Raw genomic sequence first — 18996 nt, 5'->3', positions numbered from 1 at the left:
GCGTTACGGAAATGAAACAAAGATATAGCTTGAGCTTTAATAGAAAGGGCATGCTTCAAACAACAAACTCCGAGGTCAGACCAAAAAATATATTTACCATACAGGGGAGATGCCTGCTTTGTATAATTCACTCTAAATCTAAACTGTTGATTAGTTTATCTTCGATACAGTTTCTAGTCTACGCATGTGAAACACGTAAAACAAAACCCAGAAAACCGTAAATACTGTTTCCTTACTGTTCTAGCATGACTTCACGCTTAAACTCGAACCAGCCAAGGCGCTCCCTTGTCTCGTACAGCTTGTCTCCCAGGATTTTTCTAAGTACTAGCTATTTCACACCGCCACGCGCGACTTCAGCGTGTTCCTCCGTGTGCTCGGCTGCAATCCCTGCCCGCGGGTCCCAGGCCGGCAGCACCGCGCCCGCTTGGCTCCGAGCGGCAGTTTCATAAATGTAAATGAAACTTTAGATGCCAACTACCGATTGGCAGCAGCGCTGCCGTGGAATCCCGCTCTCCCTTCTCGGAGGAAGGCGCCGCGGGGCTGCTACCCCGCGGGTGGGTGCCGGGAGCAGCCCCGGGGCACCCCTGAGCCCGGGAACGGAGGAGAACCGCAGCCGAAGCCGTGTGAAACCCAGCTGACGGTTCTCGACGGGTATCTGATTTTGGAAGTGTCTGTAGTGACAGCAGAAGGAAATTAATGGCTATGAGCCCACTGGGTTTGAACACGGAGAATCCTGTTACCTCCTCGCGGATCAAGTATGCGCGCACACCCGCAAACACACAAGGCTTCCCCACGTGGAAACGCTTTCTGACCAAACACAGGACCCCGCATCGCCGGTGGGAAGGGCAGCGGGACCCCCGCGCCGGGGCTTCCCCACGGCCCACTCCTCCGGCGCAGCGGGGACCCGCGGCGGGGGCGGGGGCGCGGTGGGACGACCCGAAAACGCACCGTTTTGTCCTTTAAAACCACAAGAAAAACAAGCCGGCGCGGGGGAGGGGAAGGGCAGGAGACATCCCTCAGGGAAAGGAAACGGAGAGGAACAAAAACAACAGGCAACTGTGTCCCCGCTCCCCTCGGACACTGGGAAAAGTGGCTGCCAGAGCCGCCGCGGCGGCTGCCGGCCAGGAGGCAGCGGGAGGCAGCCTTGCCCCATCCGCCGGCACCCAGAGGCAGGCGGGCAGTGGCGACCCCCGAACGCTGCCGGCAGCTGGGGCAGCGCGGGGCCGAGGGCGGGCGGCAGAACCGACGGCTCCTCTGCCGCCGCCGCCTGTGCCTGCGGCTCCCGGCCAGGCTGTCTCGCCCCCGCGCTGCCCAGACCCTGGCTAGAAGGAACGGGAATTTCGGGAAGGGGCTCGCTACCATCCCTGCGTGTTTTCATGTCGCTCTGGCCGGAGGGGGTCCCCGCCGCCAGAAATGTTGTTTCCTCCCAGCCTCCGGTCAAGCCGCCGCCGGCCGCGGCCTTCGCAGGCCGACCTGCCCCCCGCCTCCCCCAGGCGGGCCGGCAGCCCCCAGCTGCTCGCGAGGCGCAGCACAGACCCCCCGTTTCCGCCGTCACGGGGGTGGGCGGGAGGGGCAAGTGGGGAACAATGCGACGGCTTGCGGCTGTCTTCGGGCTTACCCCGGCAGCGCCGGTAACAGCTAGCCGAAAAAAGGTGAGCTTAAAACCGCGGGGATTGTCACCTGGAGAGAGGCAGAAAATCCGGCTGGGCGTGGAAAAATTCACCGCGTTCGCACCGGAGACCAGTCTGGTTTTTTGCAACTAAACTCGCTTGGGGCCGGGGGCGAAAGCTCCTCTCTACCCCTCCGTTGTTCCTTCCCATCACGTTGTTTTACAGTAACTTTGTTGTTGTTGTCATCGGACCAACACGAAAAGAATGCTAAATAAACGCTAAATACTAGCACATGCACATGCGACAGGGAACCGGTTTCCTCCACCTCCGAGCAGAAGAGGTGGGAGGGAGACACGGGGACGGCGAAGTCAGAGACACTCACCTTCTCGCTGCCGGGATATGCCGCTACCTTTATTTTAGGGCCGCTCCTTATGTATTTATTCTCGTACCTTCTCCGAGCCGAGGCTCCCCTTTTGCACTGTTCCTCTGGCAAAACCAGAACATCCCCTCTACAAGTTCCCCCCCCTCCGTTTTCTTCACACACAAATAAAGCGCAACTCGGAGCAAAACGGGAGGGGAAATTGGGGGGGAGGGAGGGGGAGGTGGAGGAGGAGGCTGGTACGGGAGAAGCCAAACACTCCTCGCACTTCAGCGAGTGCAACTAGTTGCCTCTCACGCACAGGAACGTAGAAAGTTTCTCTGGCAAGGGACGGGACTTTCCTAAGAAAAGGTAACCCCCTCTCGCTCTCCCGCCCAGAAAGGCCGTCTCGGGAGCGCGGAGGTAAGGGGCGAGGACCGCGGGAGCCAGCGCAGTCAGGGACGCGCGGCTTCGCACTTGTGCCAGGAGCTGCCGCCGGGGCTGCGCCCTGTTCCGGCCCCTACCTCGGCACGGCAGCCCGGCTGTCCCGTTGCCCACCCGCCGCCGCCCCGCTCAGCCCTACTAAGCCCCGCTCAGCATGCCTGCGCTGCCGCTGCCCCCGGCCCCAGCACACCGCGGCGGGCATGGACCGCCGGCTTACCCGGCCACCAGACAACTCCGAAGTGTCCCTCCCGGCCTCCCCGGCCTCGCAGCCCGGGGCCTGGACCTTTCGCCTTTGCTACTCCCTGACATCTGCAGTGAATAGTGATGGGAGCAAAGGAGAGGGCCCTGAAGGGTCACAGGTTGACTAATACCAATCCACTCGAGTACAGGTAGTGAAGTCTGCACTTGACTTTTTCCATTTGTTTCTTCTACAAGAAACCAATACTATAAAGCAATCCTGAGTTTTTGGAAGGACTATGAGTGTATGAATGATCAAGTGCTACACAACAGGAGTGGTTGGTGTACCGTTTTACAGGATGCATTTGTCTGCTTGTTCTCAAGCTGGCCAGTGTGGATGGAGGCAAAGTCCTTTCCTGCTCTGAAAGTGAACACTCTTTTCTGCAGAAAATTCAGCAGCTCCATATGGTCCTTTTTGCTACTTAGTGTGGGGAAGCGGAAGAAAACCTATAATTGCTTAGTCACATTTCATGCTCTTACCCTTCACCTTGTTTTATTTCCTAAGTATTATTTCACTGCGTGGATTGAGTGGCTCTTGTCCAACCAGCTGCATCACCCTCTTTTTGTCAAGTTAACTTCACTCTCCAAAGGGTGTAAGTCAAAAATTTAAAAGAGGAGGCAAAGTTAGGCCCTACATTTGGAGAGAGATGTGAGAGAAAACTCTTGGTTTTCAGAAGTACTGAATGTCAGAAGCTTTTGAGGTCAGCAAATCACCTGAAATGAGGGGGGGAAAATATGGATTTGTGAAGATTCTTTCCTACCTGCCTTCTCTTTCCTTACGTTGCATTTGGTGATACTATTTAAAGCATAACTTAAGCTGTTTGCCTTTGAATTTCATAATTTGCATTCAATGAATTGTAGTAACATGGTCATCTCTTTCCTAAATAATTTCTGGCTTAAGACTTAAGTAAATCTTCAGAAAACAAGTCTATAAAAACCTTGTATTTGCTGTCTTGGATAACAGCAAGATAACAGACTTATCAGAAAGATAACAGAAAACACTTTTGACCTACAAAAAATACAACTAGAAAATCTTTTAAACTAAAAAAGCCTCCAAAAGCCAACCTTCAAATTGTCATAGTGTGGGACAAACCAGAAATACGAAATGAATTTTGAAACTGAGAGCTCAGAGAGTAACTGGAAAGGGAGAAAACTCAGATTTGTGGGAGTAATTGTAATTGACAACCCTGCCACAGACTAGGTTGTGACTAATGCCAGCATGCATCTTGCTAACAGGCTCCTTCAGCAGGGAAACATGCTAACAACTCCTTCCTTTCTAGAGGACTTTTGTGAATGGCAGCGCAGTGGTCTAACCTGAGGTACTCAAACATGGTAATAATGAAGGTCTTTTGAAGTCTGGTTTCTTTCCACTCCAATGAAGCAAATTCCTTTAAGGGGAATAGTCCCCTAGTAACATCAGTTGTTTTAATAGACATATCACTTTAAAGCAAGCTCTTAAACATCTGTTGCACTCTCTCTTAAAATGTAAGGTACAGCTGACTTGAAAGATTGCGTGTATCTTTGCTCAGTGTAACTTGCTTCAAATTGAGGAGAGATGAGAGGGTTGCACTGTTGTTACATGGTATGGTCCCAAGACAAGTCTCCCAGTAAGGGGCCTGGTCTTGATGTCGTTGGATCACGTTGCTATTTTGGTATTCATTTTGGTGAGAGTGAGCAGGGTCGTACCAAATGTAATGAGTGTTTGGTCTGGGTCAAAAGGGACTGAGGGGAGTCCTACAGAAACAAATCTCCTAACCAAACAATTTTTCACAGTGATTTATTGTAAATGTGACTTTCACGGGTAGGAATTAAATGATGATTTTGTTAAATCAATGTCTTTGGGCTGAAGTAAATTCCAGTGAGCTCAGTGGAAGTGATTTCAGAAGGCCAAAATGTAGTACAATACACTGGTTCAAATAAATTGACTCTGTGTGACCATGGAAAAGGTCATGCTAGAAATAGTCCTAAGAGAGCCCAAGGAAGGTCTGTAGGGCCCACTTTTACACCAGAATAGAAGAATAATACCTTATCCATTTAAAGCAACAGGGGAATGTAGGTAGGCAAGATGTAATTATCTAGATTGGTGTTTGGCCAGGCGCTCCAAAACTACCAAAACCAGGCACTACAAAAAACTACCAGGGTGTTTAATGTCCACAAGTGCTTGATATCCTTGGTTTTACCTCTTAAATAAAGACAGCACTTGTGATCATATAGTTTATGCTGGTTCAATACTGAGTCAGCAGAAGAACGTCACCTTGCACAAACACCCATTCACACAGTAACTTGGAATTTCCTTGGAGGTCTTCCATGCAAATACTATAGACCCAACCCTATTTACCTTGGGAAATGTAGTGAGATTGCAGCCATAAGTAGTATGGCTCCAAAGAATCATGTTTGCATATGTTGCTAAAAAGAATATGGACTTTGAAATGTTTATAAGTAATTTTTAAATTAAAGCAATATTTTTTTACATTGTATCTCAGTAACAACAAGGTTTTTTTGTTGTTTAAGCAAAGGGATTATACTTAGTTATTTTGAGAAAAACTAATGACAGACAGTCGCTATTTTGGCAATGTATCATGATTATGATTTATTGAAGTGCCTACCATATGCTGCATCCATTTAGGTACCTGTCGCAATTTTGTTTTACAAAAGCAGAGCTTTGAAATATGGCTTCTTATTTTCAGGTTCAAGTATGAAATCCAAAAGCCTGTTAATTAGGCGAAGTGTGTTGATCTATATACTTCAGGTAATTATTGGTGCTTCATGGTTTTATAGTCATAAAAAGAAAGAATGAATGGGGGTTCTTTTGACTTGGTTATCAGATTTCAGGTTTAAAAAGAAGGTGACACACCCTTTTCAGTAATTCGACATGCAGGGTTCAGCTGTGGGTTCAAAAACAGGTTACAACTGGCTAGTCATTGTGCTCTTGAAATGCCAACTGTGCCTTTAAGTATGTTATATAACCTATTTTTTGGTTTCAGTTTTCAAGTATGGCATCATTTCAGTGTTATTTGGATTTCCATATATTTTTTAATCCAAACAAATCTGACCTCAATCATAAGGTTCCATGGCTCCAAATAGCTGAGCTTTTCTAATATTTTATTTTGAGTGCCTACGTTCAATACTTCATCACATAGATATGTGCTGCAGACTGTGCCAAATACTGTGCCAGGGATGTCCTCAATTATCTTCAGTGCTTACCAGGAGAGGGCTCTGTTCTGCATACCATACACAGAAAAAAGTCCTACTGAAATTAGTGTGGGTTTTGATTCTAAAGCTTGCTTGAAATGAAGCTGGCTAAGTGCAAATGAAAACCTACATTATTTCAGCTGCCTGTGCAGGCGGAATGAGGTGTGCTTGATAATCTTAATTTGTATCCTGCTATTACACCAGGATCTTTTTTTCCTTCCTGGGAGAGACCCAGTCTGCATCCTGCAAGGTACCTTTCTGTCATGTTTCGTGTAGGTTTCACGAGGTTTCATTTAAGTAATCTACAGAGCTGACCCAGAAAAAATATTGGGCCATATATTTTTGTTTAATGAACCACGTTTTCCTTGATCATTGTGGGATACAAAAACTATGTCTGCACTGATCAGGGACATAGATCTAGCACACAGGTCTGTTAACTTATTTCTTGGTGTGGTTTTGCTCTCATCAGTTAGTGTTCGCATAAAAAATGCCCTGGTGGAGTTCGAGGTGTGGTATGGGTCAAGGACGATTCCTGGTGCTTTGACTAGTCCAGGCATTCATCCTTTGCTGGAGAATGAGACAGTTGATAATGAGAATTTTGGCCTTCCAGAAACGCTGCTCTGACAGATGGCCTCAGGTCAGAGAGCAATCTTCAGATAATTTCCTAGTGCAGATGTAGCCTGAAAGTCACTCTTAGTCCTGTTCCAGAGACAACATTAGGTCAGGTTGTTGGGGAGGTAAGAGAACTGTCAGGGCTGGCATTACCTCACCTCCAGAGCCTCTGGCACTGGGGAAGAACTGAGGGTGTGCCCCACACCCATCTATGTTTATTCTGGCTGTAGAATTTTGTTTCAGATTTCATTTCATCATAAATAAAATAAAGAGTAATCCATGGATGATTTATAAAAATGTGAATATTTTAATCTGTTTCATTAAACATTAGTGCTGCTGCTTAATGTAATTCCCTTGAATTTGCTTTTTAATCAGTTTCATGTTAGATGTAGTTTCCTCAGTTTTTGATTACTTCTAGGAATTTCCACCATATTTTAAAACTTCTCTTTGGTTATTTTTATCCATGTACAACATTCTTCAATGGAATAACTTTGATATGGCTACCATGCTATTTTTAAAGATCTATTTAAAGCATCCTCAAAACCTGTAAGACGTAAACCCCAGCATTTTGAAAATGGTTTTTGGTTACGTATATAGGTAGCATAAACCAAAGACATCATTTACTGTCATTAATCAGAAATGATCTGTGTAAGTGAGTAGTTGTGTTTGTTATTCAACTATCAGCATGTTGAGGTTTCCAGTGAAACAAATAGTAAACCATTCATCAATGTCATTGTCAGGAGGATTGGGCTTGTTATGAAATACAGATTCACACCAAGAACTTTTTACTACACTGTAACATCATATTGTTGCTGTATTGCATTATAGTATAATAACGTAGTCAGTAAAGAATTATTTGCCGTAAGTTTTTTCACATCTTTTATAGAAGTAAAAATGACATTGCCAAATGACACTACAAATTATTACCATTACCATATATTACCATGACACTAAAAATAACTCTGTTACTTCCAGAAGCATAATTGAATTCAATTCTCCAGTAGTACAAGATTAAATGAATTTCAGGCAATTTCACTCAACCACCATGCAGGTGGTGTGCAATAGAGGAAGGAAACAGAAAAACTATAAAACAAAAAGCAGAGATTAAAAAAAATTATGCCAAAGAGTATTTGCAGAAAACCTGTTTTATTTCAAAGTACAAGTTCCTTTCGGCTGTTGAAATGTTTGGTTCAAAGACTAGACATTTCTGAACGTGTACTTTATAGCTTCAGTATAATCTATAAGTATATGTAGATATAAGCTGCCAGTTTATTTGCTGCATTGTCATAATGGTAGTAGGCAGAAAACCAGGCATAGTATTTAGGGATAATCATCCTTCCTTTTCAGAAAGTATTGCAGTGTTGTCTTGTGTCGGGGTACTCTTGACCAGACTCTTCAGGTGTTGGTTTTTGTGAGGACCTCATCCTGAATCTCAGAGATATCAATTAGAAATAAACTGATTAGGTTATTTTAAGGACAGTTATTTTAAGGACATTTAAACAGCAGTTGTAGAGGTCTGTTTTGGACATGACTGTTAGTTAATCCTGAAGTTACACTCCTTATTAAATCATTCTTTATGCATTTCAATATTAAGATGTCCAGCAAGAGGTTTGTTCCATTCTGATTGTGAAATAATAAGCATACTCTGAAAGAATCACTTAAGTTCATGGCTTCTGCATTCTTCCAATGGGTCTAGTATTTTATGTAATATATTAGTAGTTATTAATGTAGTTATTATATTTATATTTGGTTACTTATTAAAATTTACTCGTAATTTATACATTCTGCTTGGAGGTCTTACTGCACTTTGTAAAAGCAGAGGTAGGCATGGTCTCTGCCCCACGGATCTCACCAGCTAGTCCCATGTAAACCACACAAAAGAAGTTACTAAAAAAATTTCCTCTGGTATGGTAATCCACTGGTTGAAGTCAATGGAAAGAAGCACTTCTATTTTAGTATTAACTGGAACATGTCTTGCTGCATATCTGTAGATTTTGTGGGGACATTATTACTGCAGTTACACTGGACTGCATAAATGACGGAACAGTCTTTCAGCAGAGAAGTAACGTATTGTTTGATGTACTTTCTGAAACCACCAGCTCCACATTATAAGCAAGGTAAGAATATACTAATATGAAACTAAATAAGTTCATATAACCTTGTTTCAGCTAACGTAACAACATTGATATGTCAAGAGTTGTGGGAGCTACTTGAGCAGCAGTCAGCCGATTTTCCTACATCAGACAAATGGAGATTATGTGCCTTCTCAGTTTCATTTTTGGGGTAGAAGAACTTGTCAAACAGATTGCTATGCGTGATTGAGTATTGATGCAATGGTACATGCACATCTTTCTCTCTATTAGTTTGCAGTTAGGCAACAGCTGTCCTGGGACAGGAAAAGGAAGCTTTTGACAACAGTCTCCAAAGCAGTCCCAAGTAGTGTAAAACAAAAGGCAGAGGTTCATCAAGGTAAATATGCTTTCTTGAACCTTTATCCTTCCTCACTCCTCCCATTATATTCTTCTTTTTCTAGTAACAAATACTTTGCATTTTTTCAAACAATTAAAACCAAATGGTGTAGGTTTTGCCAAAGCTCCTAAGTTGTTCTGAGACCTACAAGTGGCTATTTTGGTCCTGGTTTCAGAACATCTTTGCTATTGCAGTGAAAAAGAGAGTAAAGGAGATGGAAACAAAAGATGTGGACCACTGATGAGAACAAAGCAACTAACTTAAATCTCCACTCCTTGCCCTATAGCACATCATCTTCATCAAAAGATGTACAAAGTACTCTTCCTCCTCCCCTTTTGCATTAGTTGACTATACTTGTGACTGGCTGTGAATGTGAGTGCTTTATTAGCATTTGAATAATCTGTACTGCTGTGCAAATGAGACTGAAGATTGAACTTCATGGAAAAATAAAAAAAAATATACATATTCTAAAAGGTGACAGCCTGTGTTTCATTTTCCCTTCTCCATATCCTGTTCTGGCAAAACTTTTCTCCACTTCTGACTTAATAAAAGCATATACACATTCTGAGATTTTTTTTTTTAAATACACATTTTTATTATTCGCACTTTTGAAGCTCAGAGAGGGACCAATTTAGAGGGCCTAAATTCTGGGGAGAGTTTTGTTCTGGAAGCAATTATTTTTATTGAGAACTATTGATGAGGTGATTACCTAAAAATTCAGTGGCAGGAAATTGAAGAGGAGGCAATTTCTGAGTTTTGAAAGATCATCAATAACAAGTGAAAACAAGTCAGGTTTCTCCATGGATTGTTTACACAAGAGTAGTTGTTGATAAATGAACTTCAGATTGGGTATTAGAGGTACATAGTGTGCAAAGTGTAATAACAGTTTTACTGCTCAGAGCTTGTGAAGACTGCATAATTTATAGGCAATTTACTCAAGCATTGCAAACAATTAGTAAAATCCTTATAGCAGTCCTCCTCATCGTGCATCCTGTTAATAATGTTTTTTCTAATGTGTATCCATTTGCTTTTTGTTTTTGAAAACAGGCAGCAACTTTCAAAATAATTTCACTCAATAATGGAAGGAGTTTAACATTACCTACGTGGGGATGGGAATTAATAAATAAATATTTTCATAGGTAATATAAACCACAGTTATGATGCTCAGATGTATGGTGTCATGGCTTTGCTATAACAGTGTAGTAGTTAAGACACGGAATTACCATAGTTGGCAACAAGAGGAGATGCTGTTTCAGTTGTGTAAATATGCTGTTAGTTGTGAAAAGTCAGAGATTAATTGACTTTGATGAATTGATAAGGAGGAGGGCGACCAGTGCTGGAGCCCTTTCCTCGTTCTGCCAGGTTCCAGATGATGTGGCAAAGAGGTTTTCCTGCATTCCTTCCTGGTACCTTCACTTCTGAAGATGAATGGTAATGGCGTCAATGTCAAAGAGCCAGGAGAAAAGCGGGAATGCTCTTGTATCAGATTTGCCTTCACCTGTTTGAAAGTTTAAAAACCATTTTGTCGTGGTTAAAGACTTTCAGGAGGAAAAGATTAACAGAGGGCAAGTGAAGTAGTAAGATTACTCAGGTATTCAGGAACCTTCTTACTTGTCTTGTTTGGTATTGTGAATCAATCATAATGTGAAACGGGATTTCTAGTAGTGAGAAGTACTGCTGAAGTAACTAATACTTTCTTTAAAAAAGTATTTATTACAAAAACGTGTTTGTTTCAGCAATTATTCTCAAGTGGAACAATCTGGAAAAATAAAGCAATACGGCCCTGACATACCTGCTAGCTCTCTATGGAGGAGGTAGATTTTTCTCCATCAGAAAAAAGAAGTTTCTCAGTCTCTATAGGTAGAAATGTGGTGGCATTTTTTCCCTACTGTCACTAATATTTGGGTGAAAATTAGAGTAAGGAAAAGTAATCTCTGTAATTTTAATTCTGAGAAGTACTTGGCAATTAAAATTCTTACAGATTTTAATGATGAAGAAACAGGCCTAAAGAACAAAGTTAAAAGAGATCTTGTGTAGGAGAGAGTTCTTGGTCTGAATTGTACTGAAGTTCTGTAGTAGTTGCAGCCTGTATTATTATCTGCGAGAAATGCCCATGGAAGGAGGAATTACACTCTTGTAGCAGCTGAATTTGGTGAAATTTATAATGCTGAGATAACAAGGTGTTGACATTGGCCCATATCTTTTCCTCTTGTGATTGCTTTCTGTTTGAAGTGATTCAGTATATATTATATTTGTATTGCAAATATCACACTTGTAGTTTGTACACAAATGCTTGAGAGATTTATTGTCCTTATTATATTTAATTCTCTAAATTATATATGTATTTCAGTTAAATTAGAATTTCATGTCATTTAAGCAAGATTAATAGATAACTTAGTAATACTTCACATTTAATAGAGTTTCCTTAAGATTAAGGCACCATTCTTTATGCCCTAATTTAGTCTCTTGGGAACTGCCAGTTCATTTTCTGTTGTGTTTCTCTGGATTTTTTTCATTTTAGTTTTGGCATCTTCCACTCACATTGTAAAATAATTCCATTAGTATTGTCAGAATGCAGAAATTTTGTTTTTGTTAAGAGTACTTAACAGCTTTTTGATATTTCCCTGGCAATTATATACCCATGATGTAAAGTGTACATCTTGTAATATGCATAAATATTTCTAGCACTATTTTATAGAAAACAAGGAAATAAAGCATGAATTATTATTTTCAGGAAACTACAAAATCTGAGTTTGCAGAAATCCAGAGCTTTGATTACCCAGGTACCTCATATTATAAGGCTGTAAACAAATCCTCTGTCTACAGAACAGGCAGGTGGTGAATGTTGTGAGCAAGACTTCTTCCACCTCCACAGGAATCCTAAGCTAGTATTCTCCCTGGTGTTTGGGTAAGTTGTAAATACTACTACTTAGTATTTACACATGTCAAAAGTCAAGAGAAGAGGACGAAGAAAACCACAAATATGTGAAAAATAAACTTTCAGATATCAACAGTTTTAGTGGCTGTTTCATTCTGTATATATGTTTTCTATAGTTATGCTAAAATTACTGAAAGAGGAGGGTAAGTTTGTGGCATGGGAAGTCTTAATTTAAAAAAACCTTCTATCAGCTGTAGTACTGGCTTCATGACCTTAGGGTGGTTATCATCTGACAGTGTTGTTCTGGAAGCCAGAAACTGATGACTACCCTCGAGTTCCATCTCACATGCCCTGTGGTAGCTGGGGTTGGGGACCCTATGGGAAGAGTACACTGCCGTCACTCAACAGTGGTCTTTCTGGCTAATTAAAGAGGAGCACTGATGAGCTCTGGAAAGAGTCCTGACAGCCCCCATTAAATAGAACAATTTGACATATTACATGAGTCCTGTGGAAAAGCTTTTAAAGAAAGAAAAATCAAAGGTGGGCAAGTCAAGTCCGCACAAGGTTAATGGGATGATCCCACAGAGGCAGCTGAAGTGATGCTAAATATGGTGTTGTCTTTCCCTAGCTTCCATATCAAAGCTTTCATATGTACCACAGAGATTTATACAACTGAAATGAACACTGCTGTGGGCTAACAATAGAGACTTCCAGATTTTTCTTGCTTTGGGAAATAAAATATGTGTCAGTCCAGGGTGGGGCTCTGTTATATTGGGTGTTACATGACCATGTAATGAAAATGAAAGAACCTTCCTGCAGAACTTCAGATTTAAGGGGGCAGGAAAGCAAACGTAGTAGAATAATTAAAATACTTCCAAGGGTGAAACAATTCCTCAGTACGGATAAATGGAACAGAAACCATGCCTCCTGTCAAACCCTGTGGTGCATCCTACACCCTAAATATGAGAAATATAATAAGTAGGAATTTTCATTCTCAAATTATTAGGCTATTTTTTTCTAATTTTCAGAGTTAGAGAATAAACTGTATCTCCCCTCTTCCCAAATGCAGAATTATCTTCTGTTTTGTATTACCTATTGAAGTGTCATGGACTTCTAGGCTCCCTTCCTGTTACAGTTGCCATTAACTATTAGCATGAACACATTCGACAAGGCTGCACTTAGTGTAGAAAAAAACACGGACTGTTTGTGATATTAGCAAAGCAGTTCTGTCAAAATAAATGAACTATCATCATGTTAGGAAGCAAAGTGAATAGAGAGAGTCATGTACGTTTTTGCTACAAGTAGTAACTGTAGCCTTGTAAATATGTATTAACTAATTTAAAAAATCACAAGGATAAAAAAGTAGTAATTTACGTAGATGAACAAGCCAGCACTACATGGCTTGAGCCACATGCTGCTGTATACTTAAATGTTTTCAGCAGAAAGGGAGATCTATCATAGGAACAACCCATCTCTCTAAACATTGAAGTAAGGAAAACACCACAAATAGTGAAATGCCTTTTCCTTATTCTTCTTGCATACCTTCTTTGATCTACTTACCTTTTTTGAGTCAGAGTGAACACTAACGGCACAACTCATAAAATGAGAAACTGTCCATATCTAGCAGATAAACTGGATAAAAGTTCATGAAACACAAAACTCAGGGCACTTGGCTTCATTCATCTTGTATTTCTGCTCGAATGATAGAGGAATGAGGGTAGAGGATTGAACAAAAAATGGAAGTAAAAAAATTCTGCCCTGGGTTAATTTATGACTAGGATTTTTTTGTTTGTAGTTTTTCAAAGCACTACTAATTTCCCCAAGAAGCTCAAATGGTCAAGACGGCTTGCGTAATAGAATCATAGAATCATAGAATATGCTGAGTTGGAGGGGGCTGATCATGATCATCGAGTCCAACTCCAGGCCCTGTGCAGGACACCCCAAGAATCACACCATGTGCCTGAGAGCATTGTCCAAATGCTTCTTGACTTCAGACAGGCTTGGTGCTATAGTCAGTTGACTATAGTCAATAGTGCACAAGAGACTTAGAGAGCTGGTGAGAACTGGCTCTTCAACCTGTCTGACAAGGTACCTATTTTCCTTAGCTGACTGGAAGATTGTCTTCAGCATAATTTGAACTCATGCTTCTGGAATGACAGCAAAATAACTTTTCCACCCTGCTTTTCTAAATAGATACTTCTACTAAAAATCTGGAGTCTTTAGTTACATACTCCCTATCTCCCCATTATTGCTGTTACCACGTTATTTTATTTTCTCTGATATGGATATTTCTGATTATAAATGAATCTTGTAAACCAGTTGTCCTAGTTCTTAAAATCTACATTGCGCTGAGAAAGGCTATATTTGGTTCCTATGTGCAAGATGTCTCATATTTTTGTATGTCTTCTAATACTTTTATTGAAGCTGAGCTTTTCCCCCGTTAAAATTGCTTTAAAGAGACTCATTAAAAATCCTTTTAAAACCAACAACACATAATTTTTAATGTGGAAAAACTCTTGAAAACATAGAGTCCTAATTGTTGGTTTAATCTAATTTTTCCTGTGGTAAATTAATAATTTGTAATTTTATGAACACTGAAGGTCCTGAGTGTCTTTCAACCTTCATGAAAGTCTTCATTTTGTTTTTATAAAATATAGAAAAATTGTTTTACTCCTAGGACTGTGCAGCTTTTTGTTTTCTTTCTCTTTCCATTTACACAACATATTTATTTATTTTGCCCTTCAACACAAAAAGCTGTTTAATTTCCATCCATACACTGAAAAGTCTAACTGGAAAAGATTTTATAAATTCTTGCGTTTAACTTTCTTTTTTTTCCTTTTAATTTAAAGTCAGAGATTTAAAAAAAAATAGAAACAGTAAACTCACCATGAATTGTTTAAATATGAATGAACCCTATTTTTCTCACATTTCGCTTATATGTGAAAAGTGTACACCAACTTTAAACAACTGAGAACTCAAAAGCGCTACTTGCTCACTGTTGATAGTGTAAAGACCTGTAAATATGTACAAGTTTGAAGTCCACAAAGAACTGTGAAAGCCTACAGAGCATACACTAGCCAAAGTCTTCTGTTTAACAGCCTCTGGTATTGTTTTTATGTTTATAAATTCACTATTAACTTCATGTTTTGCCACTGTTTCTCAGAAAAACAGATTAAACATCCAAGGCACATGCAGGACAAAGGAGGTGATCCGAGACAGCTAGCACAGCTTCAGTATGGACAAATCATCCCTGTCCTTGGGGGTGGGGGTTGGAACTAGGCGGTCTTGAAGGTCCCTTCCAACTCAAGCCATTCTGTGATTCTTTGAAACTAAAGACAAAACATTTGCTTGATAAAGAAAAAAAAATGAAGGCAGGTTCTTTATAGTAATAGTTGAATGCACAGTATACCTTATGCTGCGGCTCCTGAAGTGCTTTTATATTAAACTGTTTCTTAATCACTTCTGCAACGTAGAAGAGAGTGGTCCTTTTATTAGCTTCATTATAAGTATCAACAAAACTGCATGGGATTAAAAGTATGACTGTTCCGAGAACTTTTCTTATATAACTTTCTTCACCCATTAAGTAATTTGGTAAAAATGTTGCATAAGCAGTGCCCTCAGAGTGTTCAGTTGTCCTTAAATTAGAGCACTTTCATCTCATATTACAGAGATCCTTACGCTAGAACCTGAAACACTTTCTGTCCCCAGCAGCCACCATCACCAGGCCCCAAGATTCAGGAGGAGTATTTCTAGTAAAAGGTTCAGCAAAATCAGGAAGTCTGAAAGGCCTGATAGGTTTTCTGGAGCGAGGTACATAGCTACTGCCCTGATAACCATACCAAGATGGTCAGTCATCTTTTGCCAGCTGTTTAGAGAAGAGGGTACTCAGGACCTACGAAGTGATAGAGAACTATATGTTTGGAAAATGAGCAAATGCTGATCAGTAAGGCAGCCCTGATCTTCTACCAAAACTCAGGCCAGATAGTTCTATAGCTTTAGCTACAGTAGCTCTTTTCCTATGAACAGCCTCCTAGATTTCAGTGGATTTCCTTAGACTGTCTTATAGAAGCAAAGCAGAATCTGGCACAGGAGAGAATTTCTTTTGAATCTCCACTTTATTCGTAAATCCTTTTCTTCTTGGAGTATGTAATACAATAGGACAACATTTATATTAAGGGAAGCTTTGTGCCATGATGGAACTGTGAAAACAGACTTCAAAAGCATATCATTAATATTGAAAAGGTTCACCACTTGCTCTTCTCTCTAATAAGCAAGTCTGAAACTGCTCTGAGTTGTGAAGGAAGAGAGATTCCACATTAGAAGAAACCATTGAAACCATGAAGACAAGTACTAGAGAGGATGTTTAGCAATTTCATTTGTATGTGCTTGTGGAAGCAGAATAGGATGTCTAGCACCGAAGGGAATCTTAGATACATTTCAGAGAACACTTATTTTTAAAATTCTCCTGGTACTGGCGAAGCCTGAGTTTATGGAAGAAAGTAATACCTTAAATATTGATTTTTTTCCCCCACTGCATGTGATCCATAATACTTAGAAATTAAACAATCAAAGCAAGAACCATTTACCAGCAATTGTCTGAGAAAAAGAATTAGAGTAACATAGCAGCTCTGAAAAAGGAAATTAAAACCCTACCAGAAACACATAAATTACATGAATAGTGAAATCAAAGGTAAGTGCAACTGAAGATAGAACTGTAGCAAAACACCTGCATGAATCATTTCTGTGGTCTAGGTTTCTTTCTGTAGGACACAAAGAGGTTACACTCACACAGATCTTAGCATAAATTTTGTGCTCTCCAAAGAAGCGCAGAATTGCTGTACCTGTGTTTTTTGCATAACGCTGAACTAAGGAGTTTCATTCTCTTTTCTGATTGAAGTGTTTGTAATCTAAAGAGTAAGAGACAACTCAAAGACCATCATTATTGTGAGCTATCTTAAGTACACTTCTATAGCAGGAGTGGAGGCAGACCACTTACAAACACAACACGGAGATGAGAGGGTGAAACAGCTCAGTTTTGTCATCTCAAAGGTGATCTCGTCTTTGAGAAGGATCTCCTTAACAAAAAGAACCTCCATTTTGCCTGACATAGAAGTGTACTTGAGATAGCCCACAAAAACTACTAGAAGGACAAATGGTAAAAGTGTGTAACAGCTTAACCTAAGATCTCCACTGAAGACAACTGTGAGTTTTGCCATTCGCATTCAAGGAAAAAGTATTTAACACAGGGCTGAAAAAAATACAAGGGTATAAAAAGCTTTAACCATAAATAAAGTATTGTAACATGCAAATATCTTAACATTCATGAACACCAAAACTACTAAATCATAGCATATGTTTGTTATGTTGCACAGAAATCCACTATATATATAAAAATCTACTCTCTATATAAAATTGGGCTTAAACACACTGCTATATAAATAAACCTATTAATGTAATATGTTTGCTACAAGTTTATATACTATGACCAGTAGGCAAGTGACAGAAGAATGGAACTAATAAAAATGTGCCAGTTAACTTCTTTTCACCTCCTACTTTTTTAGATTTTACCTATATTTTATCTGGTTTCAGAGCAGTACTGCAAATACTTTCCTGTGTGAGCAGTTGCAAATTATCAGGGTTTGTAGGTTAAGATGCTTTGGCAGAGAACTGTTGGCAGGGAGTAGGCTTAGCTTTGGATCCCATGAGCTGTACCATGCAGGCTGCTGTCTCAGCATATGTCATAAGCTCTGATGGCTTCCTCTTTCTTCCACAGATCTGCCTATCCAGTTCTGTAACATTTGCTACTCTAGTGTAAGTGCATCAAATAAGCATGAATGGTACTAGCCTGTAAATTTATTAATCACATTACAGAGCAAAAATCAGAAAGATGGGGTTTTAAAAACAAAATAACCATGAAGTGCCTACCATCTATTAGACAGACTCACGTGATCAACATTCTACTGTATTTCAATACCATGTTACATCTCGAAAACAATCACACAAATAGGAAACCCTGTTAAAATATTTTCCCACCACACAACCCTCCAGCCGGAGACCATGTCAGACAATGGTTTCACTTTTTTAGTAATGATATTCTTAGCAGTCTCATTGTTCTAAACTGGTCCCACAGATATCTAATTTTTAGTCAGATAACAGACATTATTATACCATATTGGAATTTTTAACCAGAAAATTTCCCTCCAACTCTACAGACTTAAGGGCGCTATGCCACCATATGTGGTTTCTTGTATTTTTCTGACTACTGTTTTCTAGAACTAAATAAACTTTGTCACACCAGGCATATCCATGACATATTTCTACTGCCTGAGGGCATTTATGGACAAGAAATAAGCAGTCTGTTTTAAGTCATCAGAAAGCGAGTCTAATGAATAGGCTTAAAGCCTCATCTATTTACTAGTGTTTTATTATTTGTTAAAATGACTCATGGTTAGTGCTATTCTCACCACTGTACTTAGCTAATGGCCTATCAACATTTCCATTAGGAACTCTTATGAAGAAGTCAGTGGCTTAGCTATGAAAATTTACAATAAGTGTGCAGACCTAAAATACTAGTTCCCAGATGTGGTTTGAATATTTTTATTAGATTTTTAATATGAATGCATGTATATGAATGCTAGTGAGGAATGTTAATGGTCTTATTTAAACCAGATAGGTATTGTAAAAGTTTCAGCTCCCTATGCCTTAGCTGGTGCACCTCGAGCTTCACAGGCAACCTGTATTATTTCAATTGGCATGTTCTTTTAAACAGTGAGGTGCCTTGAAACAAAAACTGGAGTTCTGCTATCTCCTTGAAACTTGGGCCTAAATATGCTCCCAACATTCATGAACACTGTGATGGGCCAATTCAGACAGCACTGCCAAATTTGCAGCCCTTGAGGACTTCCTGATGTTTGTTAGTCTTATTCCAGTGTCATGCGGTGTGCAATATGAGCTGCTTCTTGCTGAGTGCAAACTCCAAAGTGGCGTCATGAGCCCTCTGGGGAACATAGACATCATCCGTTTTATTAAGGACCTGGCTGGAACCCATCACACATTCTGCCCACTTCTTATTTAAGAAGAAATATCTATGTGCTCTTTTTTTCCCTCTGTCTTTAAAAATTAAGTACTGTAATCAGTTCTGAATACTTTTTTCCAACTACCAAAACCAGTGCTTGTCAGGAAACTTCTTCAACTTT

At 40.4% G+C, this 18996-nt stretch overlaps 1 protein-coding gene and 1 long non-coding RNA gene across 4 annotated transcripts in view; one reads left to right on the top strand and one right to left on the bottom strand.

Annotated features, from left to right (window-relative positions):
• Positions 1 to 390, bottom strand: part of EYA4 (EYA transcriptional coactivator and phosphatase 4) — a 150750-nt gene extending 150360 nt beyond the window's left edge. For all 3 annotated transcript variants that reach the window (XM_017829707.1, XM_017829706.1, XM_017829708.1), the window contains exon 1: positions 237 to 390. The gene's annotated coding sequence lies outside the window, so the exon portion shown is untranslated. The remainder of the gene's footprint in view (positions 1 to 236) is intronic.
• Positions 391 to 2281: 1891 nt separating this feature from the next.
• Positions 2282 to 9325, top strand: LOC108504554. The gene is made up of 4 exons (XR_001877169.1): positions 2282 to 2340; positions 8445 to 8570; positions 8817 to 8922; positions 9098 to 9325. It is a non-coding gene; the product is annotated as an uncharacterized LOC108504554 (long non-coding RNA).
• Positions 9326 to 18996: the final 9671 nt, after the last annotated feature.

The sequence above is a fragment of the Lepidothrix coronata genome, unplaced genomic scaffold, assembly GCF_001604755.1.
Source record: "Lepidothrix coronata isolate B3197 unplaced genomic scaffold, Lepidothrix_coronata-1.0 Scaffold167, whole genome shotgun sequence".
Classification (NCBI taxonomy): Eukaryota; Metazoa; Chordata; class Aves; order Passeriformes; family Pipridae; genus Lepidothrix; species Lepidothrix coronata.
This window is presented reverse-complemented; position numbering and strand designations above follow the sequence as displayed.